This window comes from Aotus nancymaae, unplaced genomic scaffold (genome assembly GCF_030222135.1).
Source record: "Aotus nancymaae isolate 86718 unplaced genomic scaffold, 86718_ANA_hifiasm-v0.15.2.pri h1tg000029l, whole genome shotgun sequence".
Lineage (NCBI taxonomy): Eukaryota > Metazoa > Chordata > Mammalia > Primates > Aotidae > Aotus > Aotus nancymaae.
Genome location: NW_026988442.1, coordinates 23,358,423 through 23,376,742, shown reverse-complemented (window position 1 = coordinate 23,376,742; position 18,320 = coordinate 23,358,423). Strand labels below are relative to the sequence as shown.

Genomic DNA, 18,320 nt, shown 5'->3' with positions numbered 1-18,320 from the left:
CAAAATGTGTAACAAAGAACTTACCACCCCTCCAAGTAAGAGGCTGGCCCAAATGCGAGCCCAGGCCCTGCCCAGCAATCCCTCTTGGCATGTATGATAATCCTCTGCACACACACACATCACCCTCAAACTCTGACCCTGGGAGACAGTGCCCACCTCCCTAGAACAGTGTTCTCAAAACTCCCGTGACCAGCACCCTGCTCTCCAAACCCCACACCGCCCACGCCACACACCTGGAGCTTCAGGGATGGATGCTGATTCCGTGGGTCCAGGAAGGCCCCAAACTCTACCTTGTTAACAAGCACCCAGGTAATTTACAAGGGAGTGTGTCCCAGAGCTCGTTTGAGGATCTCTGGACTAAGGGGAGTCCAGGCAAACCTGAATCCCCAGGGAGAGCCGCCCAGCACCACCCCGGGCCGCCTGCGCTGGAAGCAGCAGGGCGCCGCAAGCCAGGGCCGTGCTGCCCTCTGGTGGTGCGTGGCGGCGCTGCAGCCTCTGGGCTCCCTGAAGAAACACCTGCTGCCGGTGCCCCAAGGCCCTGAGGTCCTTGTGGCCCACATCGGCCTGGGTCAGCGCACCTGGGTTCCAGTCCCTGACTCTCCAGAGACCTCCCCAAGACTTTTTTTTTCCTTCGTAAATGGAACATAATTAAGGTTTCTCAAACTTCAGCTCTTTGGGTACCACCTTCATCATCTTGCCCATCTCATTTACACATATTATTTACTTAACTATTTTTTTTTTTTTTTTTTTTGAGACGGAGTTTTACTCTTGTTGCCCAGGCTGGAGTGCAATGGCGCAATCTCAGCTCACTGCAACCTCCGCCTCCTGGGTTCAGGCGGTTCTCCTCCCTCAGCCTTCCAAGCAGCTGGGACTACAGGCATGCACCACCACGCCCAGCTAATTTTTTGTTTTGTTTTGCTTTTGTTTTGTTAGTAGAGACAGGGTTCCTCCATGTTGGTCAGACTGGTCTCGAACTCCTGACTTCAGGTGATCCACCCGTTTCTGCCTCCCAAAGTGCTGGGATTAGAGGCATGAGTCACTGCACCCGGCCATATTTACTTAATTTTTCTCTAAATTAGCTGGGTGTGGTGGTGGCTGGAGCCTGTAGTCCCAGCTACTCAGAAGGCTGAGGCAGGAGGATGGATCTCTTGAGCCCAGGAGTTGGAGGCTGCAGGGAGCTATGATCGCCCACTGCACTTCAGCCTGGGCAACAGAGAAAGACCCTGTCTCAAAAAAAAAGTTTTTAATAAACATATGTATTATAATTCATGTTAAGAGAGAAACGAATACCCACAGTTAACAGGGGTGGATTTCACTTGCCATAAACAGTGAGGAGGGGATGAAAATAAAACCTGGATTACCACGATGTTTGTAAATAAAAAGACCATTTCACAAACAAAACAAACAAGGGCTTTCCTAAATGGTGAAACTATAAAGAACAGCAAAAATATTAGCATTATAAAAATCAGGATAGCTGGGCGCAGTGGCTCACACCTGTAATCCCAGACTTTGGGAGGTCGAGGGCAGGAGGACCACTTGAGATCGGGAGATCGAGACCAGCGTAGCCAACATGGTGAAACCCCATATCTACTAAAAATACAAAAATTAGCCCACATAGTGGTGCACACCTGTAGTCCCAGCTACTTGGGAGGCTAAGGCAGGAGAATAGCTTGAACCCAGGAGAGGTTGCAGGGAGCTGAGATTATGCCACTGCACTCCAGCCTAGGTGACAGAACAAGACTCCATCTCAAAAAGAAAAAAAAGTGAGGACAGTGGTTTTCTGGGGATCAGGAGGCTGTCATCGGGAAGAGATGGGGGGGGTCCCAGGGAAGCCAGTTCTCCTTCTTGGTGCAGGACATTTTTTTTCTTTTCTTTTCTTTTTTGAGACGGAGCCTCGCTCTGTCATCCAGGCTGGAGTGCAGTGGCACAATCTCAGCTCACTGCAACCTCCGCCTCCCGGGTTCAAGTGATTCTTCTGCCTCAGCCTTCTAAGTAGCTGGGACTACAGGTGCATGCCACCACACTCAGTTAATTTTTGTATTTTTAGTAGAGATGAGGTTTCACCATATTGGCCAGGCTGGTCTCGAACTCCTGACCTCCTGATCCACCCACCTTGGCCTCCCAAAGTGCTGGGATTACAGGCATGAGCCACTGCACCCAGCCAGTGAAGGACATTTTTACGGTCCTGTTAGCTAACCTACACATATGAGCTTTATGCATTTTTTCCTGCATTTTGTTATGTCACAATAAAACATGTTATAGAAACAAAAAGTAACCAGTGAAATACAAGTAATTTACAAAGGCACACCTGAAACTAGGAGAGAGGAGGCTAAGTGCAGTGGCTTGCACCTGTAATCCCAACACTTTGGGCGGTCAAGGCAAGAGGATTGGTTGAGCCCAGAAATCTGAGACTAGCCTGGGCAACATAGCAGTATCTTGTTTCTACAAAAAATCATTTAAAAATTAGCCAGGCATGGTGGCATGCGCCTGTAGTCTCAGCTACTCAGAAGGGTTGCCTGAGGCAGGAGGATTGCTTGAGCCCAGGAATTTGAGGCTGTAGTGAGCTATGATTGCACCACTGCACTCCTGCCTGGGCAACAAAGTGAGACGCTGTTTCTTAAAAGTAGGGGGTGACCAGACGAGGTGGCTCATGCCTGTAATCCCAGCACTTTGGGAGACCAAGGCAGGTGGATCATCTGAGGTCAGAAATCCAAGACCAACCAGTCTGGCCAACATGGTGAAACCCCATCTCTATTAAAACTATAAAAAATTACCCAGGCATGGCGATGGGCGCCTGTAATCCCAGCTACTTGGGAGGCTGAGGCGGATAATCACTTGAACCTGGGAGGCAGAGGTTGCACTGAGATCATGCCATTGCACCCCAGCCTGGGCCACAAGAGTGAAACTCTGTCTCAAAAAAAAAAAAAAAGTGGAGGATGACACTGAGCAGCAGGTCAGGGGTGACACAGCTGCTGAGAGGACAGTTTTAGGGGTTAAATACTCTAGAAAGAGAGTGACCATCCAGGGGGTCCTGTGTGAGAGGCAGCTCCAGGCAGCAGCCCACCCCTTTCTTCTTCCCCCAGTATGGAAGCTCAAAGCTCTGAGTGGATTTATGGAGGCCAGGGTGGTGTGGTGAAAACAGCAGGAACCCACTCTCAGGGACTATTAGCACCCCAATCACCAGGTGGGTGGGGAAAAACTGAGCTCCTTTCAGTTCAGTTATGGGCCCCAGAGACATTCACGACTATTTACTGCTAGCATCTGTTCTGATTGGTTGATGCTGTGCCATTCAGTTGTCAAGTATGTTTATGATCAGCTCTGCTAAGATGTATTAAAACACATGCTATTAGTCCATTCTCACACTGCTATAAAGAACTACCTGAGATGGGGTAATTTATAAAGAAAAGAGGTTTAGGCCAGGCATGGTGGCTCACTCCTGTAATCCCAGGCAAGGCAAGCAGATCACCTGAGGTCAGGAGTTTGAGACCAGCCTGACCCAACATGGAAAAAAAAAACCCTCACTACTAAAAATACAAAAAAAAAAACAAATTAGCCGGGCATGGTGGTGTGCATCTGTAATCCCAGTTACTTAGGAGGCTGAGGCAGGAGAATCTCTTGAACCTGGGGGGCAGAGGTTACGGTGAACCAAGATTGCTCCATTGCACTCCAGCCTGGGCAACAAGAGAGAAACTCTGTCTCGAAAAAAAAGAAAAGAAAAGAGTTTTAATTGACTCACAGTTGCCCAGACTGTACAGGAAGCATGACTGGGAGGCTTCAGGAAACTTACAATTATGGCAGAAGGCAGAGGAGAAGCAGGCACATCATCACAACGGGAGAGCCGGAGAGAGCGAGCACGAAGGGGGAAGTGCCGCACACTTTTAAACCATCAGATCTCATGAGAACTCACTCACTATCACGAGAACAGCCAGCGGGAAATCCACCTCCATGATCCAACCATCTCCCACCAGGCCCCGCCTCCAAGCCCACATGAGATTTGTGTGGGCACACAAACCCAAGCCATATCAATCTGTAATAACTGAAATTAAAACTGTCCATCAAAACACCGTGAAGCGTCACTCACGTACCTCCAGTGGGGCGTGCACTGCATTTCAGGACGCGGTAGGCATGACCTGGCCCCCCACAGGGCGACTCTGAGGACTAAACAGGCACTCACAAGTGCTGAGCCCCACACAAAGTGTTAACCTGGATAACACGACACCTTTCCAGGAAGCTGGGAGTTGGGATATCCCCAGCACGGAGGACAGTGCTGAGACAGACCCACAGGGCTCAGGAGCGCAGGTGGGAACTTACAAGTGCTCTGCGGTTTGCCTGTGTCTCCTGCCCCAACAAGGAGCAGCTGGGAAACGGAGGCTGGCCAAAGCGCCAACCATTCCCTCTCTCCCTCCACCCCCACCCCTTTTCTTTTTTCACTTTTCTCCTCTTTCTTCCAAGGATTTCAGCATGCAGGTCCCACTGTGAGTTTGCAGGCAAACCTGCCTCTCTAGACTCACTAAACTGTGATAGGAAAATAAAACTTGGGACTCCAATTCACTCTACCAAAAGGAAAAAAATGAAGCTAAAAGCTGAGTCATGTGAGAAACCGTCTTTCCTTTTGTGCCTAAGCAGATAGGTGCAGATAAAAGGCCATATCTCTACAGGTAATTACTCTAGTTCACCTTATCTTACTTAAAATGCCAATTTACTGTGCTAGATGAATACAGAATTGATGATTCCCCCACCGACTCTTTCTCGCTTGCAACACATGAATTCAGTAATGTGACCACACCCTCCCTCGGCCCCCTCCAGCCTGCTTTTCCCCTTTAAATCCTGATACCCTCAAAATCCTCTTTGGAGAAAGGTACAGACCGCCGACTGTTTCTGTGATTCCGTGTTCTGTTCTTCTGGGCCTGTCCTTAACCTCAGCAAAATAAACTTCTCAATTGATTGAGACCTGTCTCAGGTACTTTTAGGTTTACCAAACCCACTCCCATTGTTACTAAATGTGTGTCCACAAAGACAGGAACAATAGACCATGGGGACTTTAAAAGCAAGGAGGGGCCGGGCACAGTGGCTCACACCTGTAATCCCAGAACTTTGGGAGGCCAAGGCGGGCAGATCACCTGAAGTTGGGAGTTCGAGACCAGCCTGGCCAACATAGAGAAACCTCCTCCCTACTAAAAATACAAGAACTAGCCAGGTGTGATGGTGCATGCCTGTAGTCCCAGCTATTCTGGAGGCTGAGGCACAAGAATCGCTTGAACCTGGAGGCAGAGGTTGCAGTGGGCCGAGACTGTGCCACTGCACTCCAGCCTGGGTGACAGAGCAAGACCCTGTCTCCAAAATAAATAAATAAACAAATAAATAAAAGCAAGGAGGGAAGGAGAGGGGCAGGGGTTGAAAAACGACCTATCGGGTGCTATGTTCACTGCTTGGGTAACGGGAGCAGCAGAAGCCCAAACCCACGTCACACAATATATACTCACGGAACAAACCTGCCCACACATATTGGCGAGACATTATAGCCCCTGAAACTAAAATTAAGAAAACTGGCCGGGCGCGGTGGCTCACACCTGTGATCCCAGCACTTTGGGAGGCCGAGGCGGGAGGATCACGAGGTCAGGAGATCGAGACTATCCTGGCCAACATGGTGAAACCCTCGTCTCTACTAAAAATACAAAAATTAGCTGGGCGTGGTGGCGTGCACCTGCAGTCCCAGCTATTTGGGAGGCTGTGGCAGGAGAATTGCTTGAACCCGGGAGGCAGAGGTTGCAGTGAGCTGAGATCGCGCCACTGCACTCTAGCCTGGCGCCTGGCGACAGAGAGAGACTCTGTCTCAAAAAAAAGAAAAAATAAATAAAAATAAATAGTTATGTGTTCATGCACAGAGAGGCAGCCTGGAAGACTAGATGCCAGCACATTCTTTTCTTCTTCATACAATGTTTGCATTTTCTGACTTCTTTTTACAATAACATTTGAAAATGAGAAGAAATAAGGCAGCTGTGTGCGGAGGCATCAAGCACAGCTTTGAGCGAGAAGCCCTCCTGTGAGAATAAGAAACCCAGGGCTGAGTCCTCCTGGCGCCCTTCCATTGCTAAATGACCTTAGCAGAGTCCTCCCTGTCTGGGCTTGATTCCCCATCAGTGTTTTTTTGTTTTGTTTTGTTTTTTTTAGATGGAATTTCGCTCTTGCTGCCCAGGCTGAAGTGCAATGGCACGATCTTGGCTCACCACAACCTCTGCCTCCCAGGTTTGAGCAATTCTCCTGCCCCAGCCTCCAGGTAGCTGGGATTACAGGCATGCAACACAACACCTGGCTAATTTTGTATTTTTAGTAGAGACAAGTTTTCTCCATGTTGGCCAGGTTGGTCTAGAACTCCCAACCTCGGGTGATCTGTCTGCCTCCGCCTCCCAAAGTGCTGAGATTATAGGTGTGAGTCACCGCACCCAGTCCCACTCTGTTCTTTAACCCAATCCCCACTCCACCCATTTTTCTGCCTGCCTTGGGCCCTGGAAGGTTGGCGCCTGTAGACCGCATCACCCGCACACCATTGCTGGCTGGCTTCCAGGTTTCAGAGGCTTGGGGGAGAGAGAGAAGTTGGGATATTTCTTCCTTCTTCCTTCCCTCTTCTGGTCTCATTCCTGGCAGTGGCTTAGTCCCTCAACCCAGCCTGGGATGGTTCTACTTTTCTGTCTCCAGCTGTCACTGGACTTCAACAGCACAATCCCTTACCCCAGCCCTGCAGGCTTCCCATTGCTGCTGGTGCCTGGAAGCCTCCGCAGCTTTGCTTGAGGCTCTTTGCCCCACCCACCTCTCTATAATAGTCCATGAAATCCAACTGAGTAGGATTCTGATCCTTGCTAGAATATCAGCCAATACAAGGGGTTAGTCTATGGAATGAGTATAAATTTCCAAGACCATATCTTCAGGCATAAAAATAAAACCTACTACTTTCTCTATTTCTGCATATTTAATTTATCTAAGCTTTTTTTTTTTTTTTTTGAGACAGAGTCTTGGCCAAGGCGGGGGGTGGGGGGATCACCTGAGGTCAGGAATTCGAGACCAGCCTAACATGGTGAAACTCCATCTCCACCAAAAATACAAAAGTTAGCTAGGCATAGTAGCAGGCACCTGTAATCCCACCCACTTAAGAGGCTGAGGCAGGAGAATCACTTGAACCCAGGAGGCAGAGGCTGCAGTGAGCCAAGATCACACCATTTCACTCCAGCCTGAGTGACAGAGTGAGACCCTGTCTCAAAAAAAAAAAAAAAAAAAAGAATAGAGGAATTTAACTAAGTCAGAGAGTTCAGGGGAGGCTGAGCTCCAAAGACCAGAGAGGAGCTTCTGCACCAACAGAATGAAGAAAAGAGAAAGCAGGAGATACCCAGGCCCTGTGGTGGCAGAGAGCACGGAGCCCAGGCGTGGCCAAGATGGGCCAGCGTGGCTGGTGTGCAGACAGCGTAGGAAGGAAACGCATGCAGGTGTGGCAGCCCTCAGAGGGTGCAAGGCTTGGATCCTATTTCTTAATGTAGAGGAAGCAGAATGGGGACAGCTTCCCTCAGGGTCAGGTCTAGAGGAGAGAGACCAGAAGGGCATTGAGAGATCAGTTAGTAAGCTACTGCCTTAGACCAGGCGAGACATAACAGCCAATACAACTAGAACAGTGGTGATGAGGATGGAGAGAACTGGCTAGAGTCAAAAACTGTTCAGAAGTTAAGAGTGGCAGGACTTGGTGATGGATTAGACATGCGGGGGTGGAAAAGAAAGGAATCAGGACTCCTGGTTTGCAGGAATGAATGGAAGTGGATGAGTGATGTTGTCAACCCCTGAGATGGTATTATGGGTATTTTTATTCTTGCTATTTGATAAGTAAAGAAAATGGTTTCAATATTTTTCTATTTAAAATAACCTCTGCTATAATAAAGGATGTATATCTTCTAATACACCAAAGAAAATTAATTCAAGAAAACATCGCTTGCTAAAAACAAAAAGCATAACAAGATAACAGAAGTAAGACCACACCTAACAGCTGTCACAATAAATGTGCATGGGTTAAATTCATCTAAAACTCTTAGGTTGTTGAATCAAAAAACAGAATCTAAACTACAAATGGTTAGACCTCAAAGAAGTGAGGTGCGAGGTGTTTAGTGTTTTGTTTTTGGCTTGGTTGTTTTTTGTTGTTTGTTTGTTTTCAGTGACAGGGCCTTGCTATGCTGCCCAGGCTGGACTTGAACTCTTAGGTTCAAGCAATACTCCTGCCTCAGCCTCCTGAGTGGCTTGGGCTACAGGCATGTGACACTGCACCTGGCCAAAGTGAGGATGTAATGCTATATGATGGCGGCTCACTGGAGGGAATACCCAAGTCCTATCCTGTCCATTAACCTTCCTCATGAAGTTCCAAGGAAGAGATTCTCAAAAGAAACAGAAGAAAACAGAAAACACATTTCCACGTTATTATCATGATGTTGGAGACCTGACCAGAGGCTCCGTGGAAACCCAAATCTGGATCTGACGACCAGCTGTTCTAGAGACCCCCTTAGAATAGCCATTAGAGCATGTGGGTTTCCAGAGTCAGCAAATAAAAATAGAAGACCCCTAAATTCAAATCTCACACTAAACTTTTTTTTTCTCAGACGGAGTTTCCCTCTTTTTATCCAGGCTGGAGTGCAATGGCAGGGTCTCGGCTCACTCTGCATCCTGGGTTCAAGTGATTCTGCCTCAGCCTCCCAAATAGCTGGGATCACAGGTGCACACCGCCACGCCCAGCTAATTTTTGTATTTTTAGTAGAGATGAGGTGTCAACATGTTAGTCAGTCTGGTCTCGATCTCCTGATCTCGGGTGATGTGCACACCTCGGCCTCCCAAAGTGCCGGGATTACAGGCATAAGCCACCACACCCGGCCTAAACTTTTTTTTTAATTTAAGTATGTCCCAAGCAATATTTGGGACGTTGTGCTAAAAGAAAAATATATTCATTGTTTATCTGAAATTTAACTTGGCCTCCTGGATCCCATGTAGCAACCCAGCACACCACAGCAGGTGTGTTAGAAAAATGAGAGCAGCTTTATTCCAGAAGTTGCTCTCAGAGGCAGCATGCGGGTGCGCTCTTTGTGAAATTCCACCATGGCGTACCGTGGCCAGGGCCAGAAAGTGCAGAAGGTTATGGTGCAGCCCATCAACCTCATCTGCAGATACTTACAAAATAGATCGCGGATTCAGGTGTGGCCCTATGAGCAAGTGAATATGTGGATAGAAGGCTGTATCATTGGTTTTGATGAGTAGATGAACCTTGTATTAGATGATGCAGAAGAGATTCATTCTAAAACAAAGTCAAGAAAACAACTGGGTCGGATCATGCTAAAAGGAGATAATATAACTCTGCTACAAAGTGTCTCCAACTAGAAACGATCAATGAAATGAGAAATTGTTGAGAAGGATACATTTTGTTTTTAGATGCCCTTTGTCCAGTGTGCACATTTATTCATATTGTTTTGATTACCCTTATGTTATTACAAGAAGTCAATAAATGCTATGGGATTGTTTGTATTTAAAAAAAAAAAAAGAAAGAAAGAAAATGAGAGCAAAGAAAGAAGCAGATGGCCCCTCCCAGACCCAGGAGGAGCAAAATAAAAAAGGAAGCGACCCTCCCACCAGGAAAAGTGGGTTCCTCAATCTGGAATCCGGCCACTGAGGTCAGCAGCTCCTCCTGGAGAGAAGACAGAGTGAGAGCAAAGGGCAGAGCTTTCCCTCCCCACACACAAACAGCTTGTTTACAAAAAGCCCACGGCCAATGAAATGCTACAGAAAGGTTAAAAGCAAAGGGATTTCCAGATGACTGACTCCGATCCATTGAACTGCTCCCTGCCAAATGCTTGCTAAAATGGTCAAAGGAAAAACACAGGGAAATCTATGTTCGCATGCAAACCAGCAAAGAGGCCAGACACATGCTAGAAAGCCTTGATGTGAACTGGAACACAAGGTGGACCTGGCCGAGTGAGGCCCTGACCCAGTGCTGTGCTGGGTGGAACTGGCCCACATCGACTCACTCACACTTCCACAAGGCTGAAAGACCTGGATAGGTGAAACCATGGGGCTAGAATGTACTTCCCAATTCAATCAGCTTCACCTTTGCTAAATGCCTAGTCTAGGAAAAGAATGTCCTCAGCACAGCAGTGTTTAATACGATCTTCTAGTCAAAGTCTTCAGTTTACAGAGAAGCAGCCTGCACTGGAAGGTCACTGGTTTGTTCAAAGCCGTCAGTCTATTAGGTTCCAAATCCAATTCTCCTTACCCTCTGTCCCAACGTGGCCTTAACCAGGGAAGAGGAGTTCATGGGTGGCTTAAGTGGTGCATGCCTATAATTCCAGCTACTTGGGAGGCTGAGGCAGGAGAATCGCTTGAACCCGGGAGGCAGAGGTTGCGGTGAGCTGAAATCACGCCATTGCACTCCAGCCTGGGCAACAGAGCGAAACTCCAACTCAAAAAAAAACATGGAATCAACTTTAAGCAAAGTTTCACGGGTGGCTTTTCCTTAGGCCTTCTTGGATCTGTGCTGATGTCCACTGGGATTCCCCAGGAGAAGCAGAAGTACAGTGTGGCAATCCCCAGCGTGACTTGTAGGACTCGAATTCCAAGCAATGGCAGCTTGGAAAAACAAGCTTCATTTCATACATACATACAAACAGGAAAGACATTTAATTCAAACATCTGCAGGGAAGTGACCAAAACCGATGACATTTTAGGCCACCAAGAACACCTCCCAGGCACACACAAGCAATCATTTTCTCAGGCCACCTTATCTATCCACCGCGCAATAAAAACAGAAATTAAAAACAAAAGGATAGATAACGGGAAAAAAATGAAATCACTTGGAAATTTATGCCTAAATAACTTGAATCAAAGAAGAGAACAAAACTGCACTTATGGGCCACGCAGAACATAATGACAATTGGAACTCCACGTAGTGATACTTAACGGAATGAAACCAAAGCACTCCCCATAGCTCCAAATGTTTTTGTTATTCAACAAGAAGACTGAAGGCAAATGAAGCATCCAATTTAAGGAGCTAGAAAATAAGCAACACGATAAACCTAGGGAGAGAAGTAGGAGTAAAGATAAAAACTAATGAAGTAGGAAACATAAAAATCCATTGAACTGATAAATCTAAGACTCAGTTTCTTGTAAACAGCTGTAAGATACCCAGCCTTGCGGAAGCCCAATAAAGGGGCGGGGGGCAGAAAGCAAATGAGTGGGAGAGAACACAAAAGCACCTTAGAGAAGCCAGCTAAATTTAATCAAAGACCCAGAGGAGAGGTTTGGATTAGAAGAGAGTAGTAAACGCATGCAGTACGCTAGGCATACTGTCGGTGGAGAACGCATGCGTCTTCCTCAGCTTGGGCTGCTCCGGGGAAATACCACGGACTGGGTGGCTTCAACAGAAATTTATTTCTCACAGTTCTGGAGGCTCCAAGATCAAAGTGCCAGCAGGGAAAGGTAAAGCCTTTCTTCTTGGCTTGCTGATGTCACATACACGTAGCTTGAGTTTGGCATGCTTAGGGTCTTTCTTGCTCTGTGCACGCCTGGCCTTTCCTCTGTGCGGGAGGAGAGAGAGCTCTGGCTTCTCTTCCTCTTCTAGGGACACCAGTCCTGTCGCATCAGGGCCTCACCCTTATGGCCTCATTTAACCTTCATTTCATCCTTCAAGGCCCTGCTTCCAAAATCAATCACATTGAGGGTTAAGGCTTGTGAAAGGAAAAATAAACCTTGGGACCCCAAAATCACTCAGCTAAAGGAAAAAGTCAAGCTGGGAACTACTTAGAGCAAATCTGCCTCCCAGTCTATTCAAAGTCTTCCTTCTGCTTACTGAGATAAATGCGTATCTGATTGCTTCCTTTGGAAAGTCTAATCGGAAACTCAGAAGAATGTAGCTGTTTTGTCTTTTATCTGCCTTTGACCTGGAAGCCCCTCCCACCTTTGTCATTGTCCCGCCTTTCCATATGGAATTAATATATATCTTACATATGTTGATCGATGACTCATGTCTCCCTAAAATGCATAAAACCAAACTCTGCCTTGACCACCATGGGGACATGTTGTCAGGACCTTCTGAGGCTGTGTCATGGGTGCATCCTTAATTTTGGCAAAATAAACTTTCTAAATGGACTGAGACCTGTCTCAGATATTTAAAGTTCACAGGCTTCAATACATGAATTTGGGAGGGACACAATTCAATCCATAACAGCATGCTTTTAGAGAAAAATGGGAATTGCCAAGAGAAGTAAAAAACCATGGAATTGGCTGGGCACAGTCGCTCACGGCTGTAATCCCAGCACTTTGGGAGGCCAAGGCGGGTGGATCACCTGAGGTCAGGAGTTCATGAGCATCCTGGCCAACATGGTGAAACCCCATCTCTACTAAAAATACAAAAAACTAGCTGGGCAGGTGGTGGGAGCCTGTAGTCCCAGCTACTTGGGAGGCTGAGGCAGGAGAATCGCTTGAACCCAGGAGGCAGAGGTTGCAGTGAGCTGAGATGGCGTCATTGCACTCCAGCCTGGGCAACAGAGTGAAACTCCGACTCAAAAAACAACAACAACAACAAAAAACATAGACTCAACTTTAAAACTGACAAAGGACCATTTTCCAAAAGGGTGTGGGTCAGAAAGTTTAGTAGACAAGTTCTCTCAGACTTTCAAAAAATGTTTGTAGGCTGTTTAAACCATCTGGAAAGCAGAGAATGTGGTCTGGTTCAGTTTACAAATCTAGCATAGCTGTGACATGGAACCGAACAAAGACAACCAAACGTCACCCAGCCAGGCACTTTAACCAGAACCCAAGCAATTTGTGGCCACATTGTATTAAGTGCTACACTCATTATCACGCCCTGGAGTGGGTTTTCCAAATAAGGTCCTTGAGTCAAAGGGGCTGGCAGGTGCCCAGACAGCTGAGAACAGAGGCATCCTTGGGCAAGGGGCAGCCCACAGAGACAGGCAGCATGGAGAAGCCCGGCCAGAACTCAGAAGCCCAAGGGGGCTACCTGTGCTGTCCACAGCTGTCTCCTGGACATGGCAGGGAGACTCAAGGGGCCAGAAACAGAGCGGCCACCGCATGCTAGGACCACATACACACAGCTTGAGTTTGGCATGCTTAGGATCTCCTTGAACCTGGAGGAGGTGCCTGGGGCAGAGGGCACAGTGTTGACACAAACTGCTATAGGGTATGAGGAGGCAGTTAGCTCAGCCTACAGCCTAACAGCTGAACTGTCTGGAGAGGTAGTGAGCTCCCCATTGCTGCCGTCTGACCATCCTCCAGGGATGCTTGAGGCAGGGGCGGGGGGATGGGCATGCCGGCACCGGAGAGAAGCTGGTCTTGATGACATCAGACTCCCTCGCCTGAAGACTCCAGATTCTTAATGACTAATCCTCCTCCAATGGCTGCGTCTCACCCCATAATGATAATTGCTAAGCTAACCAGGACACGCAATTTCTCATTTTCAGAAAACATTGTTTCTGCACGCTCTGTGACCTCCTCCTCTCCATGCCTGTGTTACCAGCTGTTGGCAGCATCTCTCAGGATGAAGATCAGTGTGGGGGGTGCAGAGGAGTGAAAGGAAAGCAGGTCTGATCTTACTTGCAGCGTTGGTCACACACGCACAGACAGGGTTGAAAAGTTTCACACAGACAGATGTGTGTACATCCTGTCTCCTCTTGGGTTGCCATGGTGAGCAACCGCTCAGGTCCCAGGCTCAGAGCAGGTGCCAGGAGAAGGCTGCAGGGTTGAGGACCATTCAAGATGTCCATTAGAAGCACAAACAACCCCAGCCTTCACTCTCTCCGTCATGGACTGAATCTCAGCCTGCCACACTAACAGGCCCTTGGCCACAAAGAAACCTGAAACAGTAATGTCTGATTCCTCATTATGTGGATTTCAGTGATGGATACAGTGCTTCCACTGTGATCTCCAGATGCAGAATTGCAAAGCCTCTCTCAGCCAGGCACATGTAGCCTAGGCTTTGGGAAACCCTCACAGATAATTTTTCAAGACAATAAACCACAAACAATCAAAGACAACCAGAACTGCAGAAGCCTGAAGACTCCAGCGTGGGCCACCTCTGGTCAGGAGCATGAAAAAGACTATGGCGCTAGGAGTTTAAAAGTCACTGTCAGCCGGGCACAGTGGCTCACACCTGTAATTCTCAGACCTTTGAGAGGCCAAAGTGGGAGGATCACTTGAGCCCAGGAGTTGAAGACCAGACTGAACAACATAGAGACACCCTCTCTCTACAGCAAATTAAAAACATTAGCTGAGTGTGATGGGTTGCACCTGTAAGTCCCAGCAGTCAGGAGGCTGAGGTGGGAAGATCACTTGAGCCCAGCAGTTCGAGGCTACAGTGAGCCCAAATCTTGCCACTGCACTCCAGCCTGGGTGACAGAGAGAGATTCTGTCTCAAAAAAAAAAGAAAGAAAGAAAGAAAGAAAAGACCACTGTGTCAGCATCATCAGCAGACACTGCACCAGGCTTGGGGTTGTGGAAAAGTAGATGCTGAACTCCCTGTTAACACCCAGTAAGGACAACACTATCGTTCCTTTTTTAAATATTATTTTAATATATTTTTGGAGACAGGGTTTCACTCTGCCACCCAGGCTGTAGTGCAGTAGCACAATTTGGACTCACCGCAGCCTTAACTTCCCCAACCCAAGCGATCCTCCCACCTCAGCCTCCTGAGTAGCTGGAACTACAGATACATACCACCACAGGAGGCTAATTTTTATATTTTTTGTGGAGATGGGATTTTGCCATGTTTCCCAGGCTAGTCTCAAACTCCTGGGCTCAAGCAATCTGCCCACCTCAGCCTCTCAAAGTGCTGGGATGACAGGAGTGAGCCACTGCACCCGGCCACATTTCCTTTAATGGTGGACTGTGGGCTTGGGGAAAATGGGTACTGTGTCACATGCATGATATGGAAGGCACAGTTTACCAAGGACACTCAGCAGAGAAAACCAGGAGCTATCCTTAAGGCGAGTGGGTGGGGGTGCAGGGAGCACAACTCCTCAGCCTCACATTCCACATAGGAGCCAGCTTGGTTTGAGGCACTAGAATTCTACTGGCTGGTGTAAGGGCCAGATCTCAAGATCTCAAGAAGCCCCAGGTGAGCGCTGAGAAAGCCATTGATCCCCCACGCTGAGCTCGGACTTCTGATTTTCTCCTATGGGGAGGAGTATGTTCTGTATGTATGAGGAAGAGAGAAATGAATGCTGGTGACTAGAAGGGCAGATGGGGGAAGCCCTCAGGACTTCACAAAGTTCCTAGTCTCCTCCTTCTGGGCGTGTGGAAGGACGTACCTCCTTGCTCTTTAAGGTTAGGTGGGGCCATAGGACTTACTTGGAACAGTGAAACAATAGCACTAGTGGTGTTTATCACTTCCTAATGGAAGCTTTAAAAGCCAGTGCATGACTCACCATCTCCCTTTCCTCCTTCTGGAGGAAAGCATGTGTGGCTGTGGGGGCTCCATCAGCCTGGCTCCACTGACCACAAGGAGTAGATCGCCAGCACCCCTCCCCAACCCAGAAATCTGCTTTAGACAGGAAATGAAAGTGACTCATAAGCCTTTGTTGTTTTAAGCTACTGAAGTTTTTTTTTTTTTTTTTTTTTTTTTTGAGACGGAGTCTCGCTCTTGTTACCCAGGCTGGAGTGCAACGGCGCGATCTCGGCTCACCGCAACCTCCGCCTCCTGGGTTCAGGCAATTCTCCTGCCTCAGCCTCCTGAGTAGCTGGGATTACAGGCACGCGCCACCGTGCCCAGCTAATTTTTTTGTATTAATAGAGACGGGGTTTCACAATGTTGACCAGGATGGTCTCGATCTCTTGACCTCGTGATCCACCCGCCTCGGCCTCCCAAAGTGCTGGGATTACAGGCTTGAGCCACCGCGCCCGGCGCTACTGAAGTTTTGACGCTGTTAATTGCAGCCTAACCTTGCCTGTCCTGACTGGCACACCCAGAATAATTAAATGACATGATTATGAAAGATGCCTTTTTTTAGAATCCCTTGTCTAATCTTTTCTCTATACCTGGATTCCCATTACAATTTCTTACTATGACATCAGTGAGTGTCATGTTGCTAAATTGTCCACATGTCATATAATACAAGACATCACACACGCATAATCATTTGCAATTATGTAACAATGTAGGCAAAGCCAATCACTTCAAGGCTCAAAAAGGGCTGAACGCCATAGCCGGGATGTGGAGAGATGGAAAAAGTGTCCCTTACAAATGACAAAAAAAATAGACAAAAAAAATAAAGCATCGTAGATTAGATTTTTTTTAATGTGCAAAAAATAGAAAGCAAACTACAAAAGCTACCTGAAAAGACACCATCAAGAGCTTCATAAATGCCAAGAACCACACAACACACACACACACACACACACACACACACACACACACACACACACACACACACACACACACACACCCCCCTCCCTCTCCCCGCCGAGGGAAGATTTGAATACAGTTGGCTTCCTTAACAACCATCAAAATTAGGACGGGTGAGCTTTTTCTGTAACGGACCAGACAAAACATTTGAGGTTTCTGGGTCATCTGGACTCTGTTGCAACTATTCAAATGTAGCTCAAAAGCAGCCAATGGACAATGTGTAAACAAATGGGTGTGGCTGTGCTTCAATAAAACTTTATTTGCAAAAGCAGATAGTCACCGGGATTTGGGCCACGGGCCCATAGTTTGTTGACACATGATCTAGAATAACAAATCCTTGAGGATAGTCAAGGCTTTTGGGAGGAAAAAACGAATAACAAGCAGAGACTTGGTCTATCAGATATCAGCACATAAAATATAGCTATAAAAGTTATTTGGAATTGCATTATATTTATACATTAATTTAGGGGGACTATGTAATTTATATAATTTAGTTTACGGAGGATATTCATTTATGATTTTGAGTCTTCCTATTCAGGACCGTGGTATTTCTCTATTGTCACTGAGATCTTGAGAAACAATTTAAAGGGGTCGGGGGTGGGAGGGAGCTCAAGGCCAATTTTTAGAAAAAATTATACTTAACACCAGACAGGTAAATAGAACGTCAGAGAACCAAAACCACTTACACCCTGACGTATTTGTCAATTGTGTACATTCAGACTTTGGTCCCGTTCCACGAAGGGCAAGAAGGACAAGAGCAGGGTCCACCTGAGATGGGGAGTTTTCTAGGAAACGTTTCCCATGTTAAGCTGGAACACCAAAAGGCTTCACCGGATAGATTTAAACCCTTCCCCCGCCCTCAAGGAGACTAGGCTGCTGTGGGCCTCAGCAGAGCAAAAGGGTAAAGAAAGACAGCGCTGGGAATCACATCCAAAAACCAGCCCTGACCAGGCGTGGTGGCTCACACCTGTAATCCCAGCATTTTGGGACATCAAGTTGGGTGGATCACCTGAGGTCAGGAGTTCATGACCAGCCTAGCCAACATGGCAAAGCCCCCTCTCTAGTAAGAATACAAAAAATTAGCCAGGTGTGATGGCAGGCACCTGTAATCTCAGCTACTCAGGAGGCTGAGGCAGGAGAATCGCTTGAACCCGGGAGGTGGAGGTTGCAGTGAGCTGAGATCACACCACAGCACTTCAGCCTGGTGACAGAGGGAGACTCTGTCTCAAAACAAAACAAAACAAAACAAAAACAAACCAAAAACAAAAACAAAAAACCCTGTCTATTTAAAATATGAGGAGAAAGGAGAAAAACCAAAGACTAGGTTAGAAAGTACAAAATAAGATGGTAGATTTAAACTCAAATATATCAAGAATTATGTTAAATAAATATGTGCAGTTAAAAGACTTAAGTCACAACATACATCCATGAACAATTTTAGATGGCAGCATTCAGCAAAGCCATCCACCCCGCCAAAACAGTGCACAATAGCCTCTTCCTGACGACTTGGGCTGCCCATGGTGACTGCCGCTTGACGTCACAGTGTATCCCTCCCTCAGAGTCAAGCAGAGGCTGATGGCTGTCTCCTATACCTCCCTGAACAGCTGCTGTGGTTTTTCAGCTCTTGCATCTGCTGTATGTAGTTCTGTCTCAGGTGCTATGTGCTAGCTCTGTTCTTTGTATAGCTGCTTTTGACAGCTCCTCATCGATCTTCTAATCCACCACTCATGATCCTAGAGAACAGAGACCACAAGTTAAGACCTTCACCTACAGAATCCCAAGGGCCAACACTGGGCAGAGAACAGCTCCATCCTTCTTACAAAAGGGCTTTTCCACAGAAGCATTTCCTTTAGACTCTTTGCAGTGAGATACCCTGCTTCAAGAATTTCTC

At 47.3% G+C, this 18,320-nt stretch overlaps 1 pseudogene; it reads left to right on the top strand.

Moving 5' to 3' along the window:
* The first annotated feature begins 9,077 nt into the window (after window positions 1-9,077).
* LOC105727395 (small nuclear ribonucleoprotein E-like) lies at window positions 9,078-9,539 on the top strand (annotated as a pseudogene).
* Window positions 9,540-18,320: the final 8,781 nt, after the last annotated feature.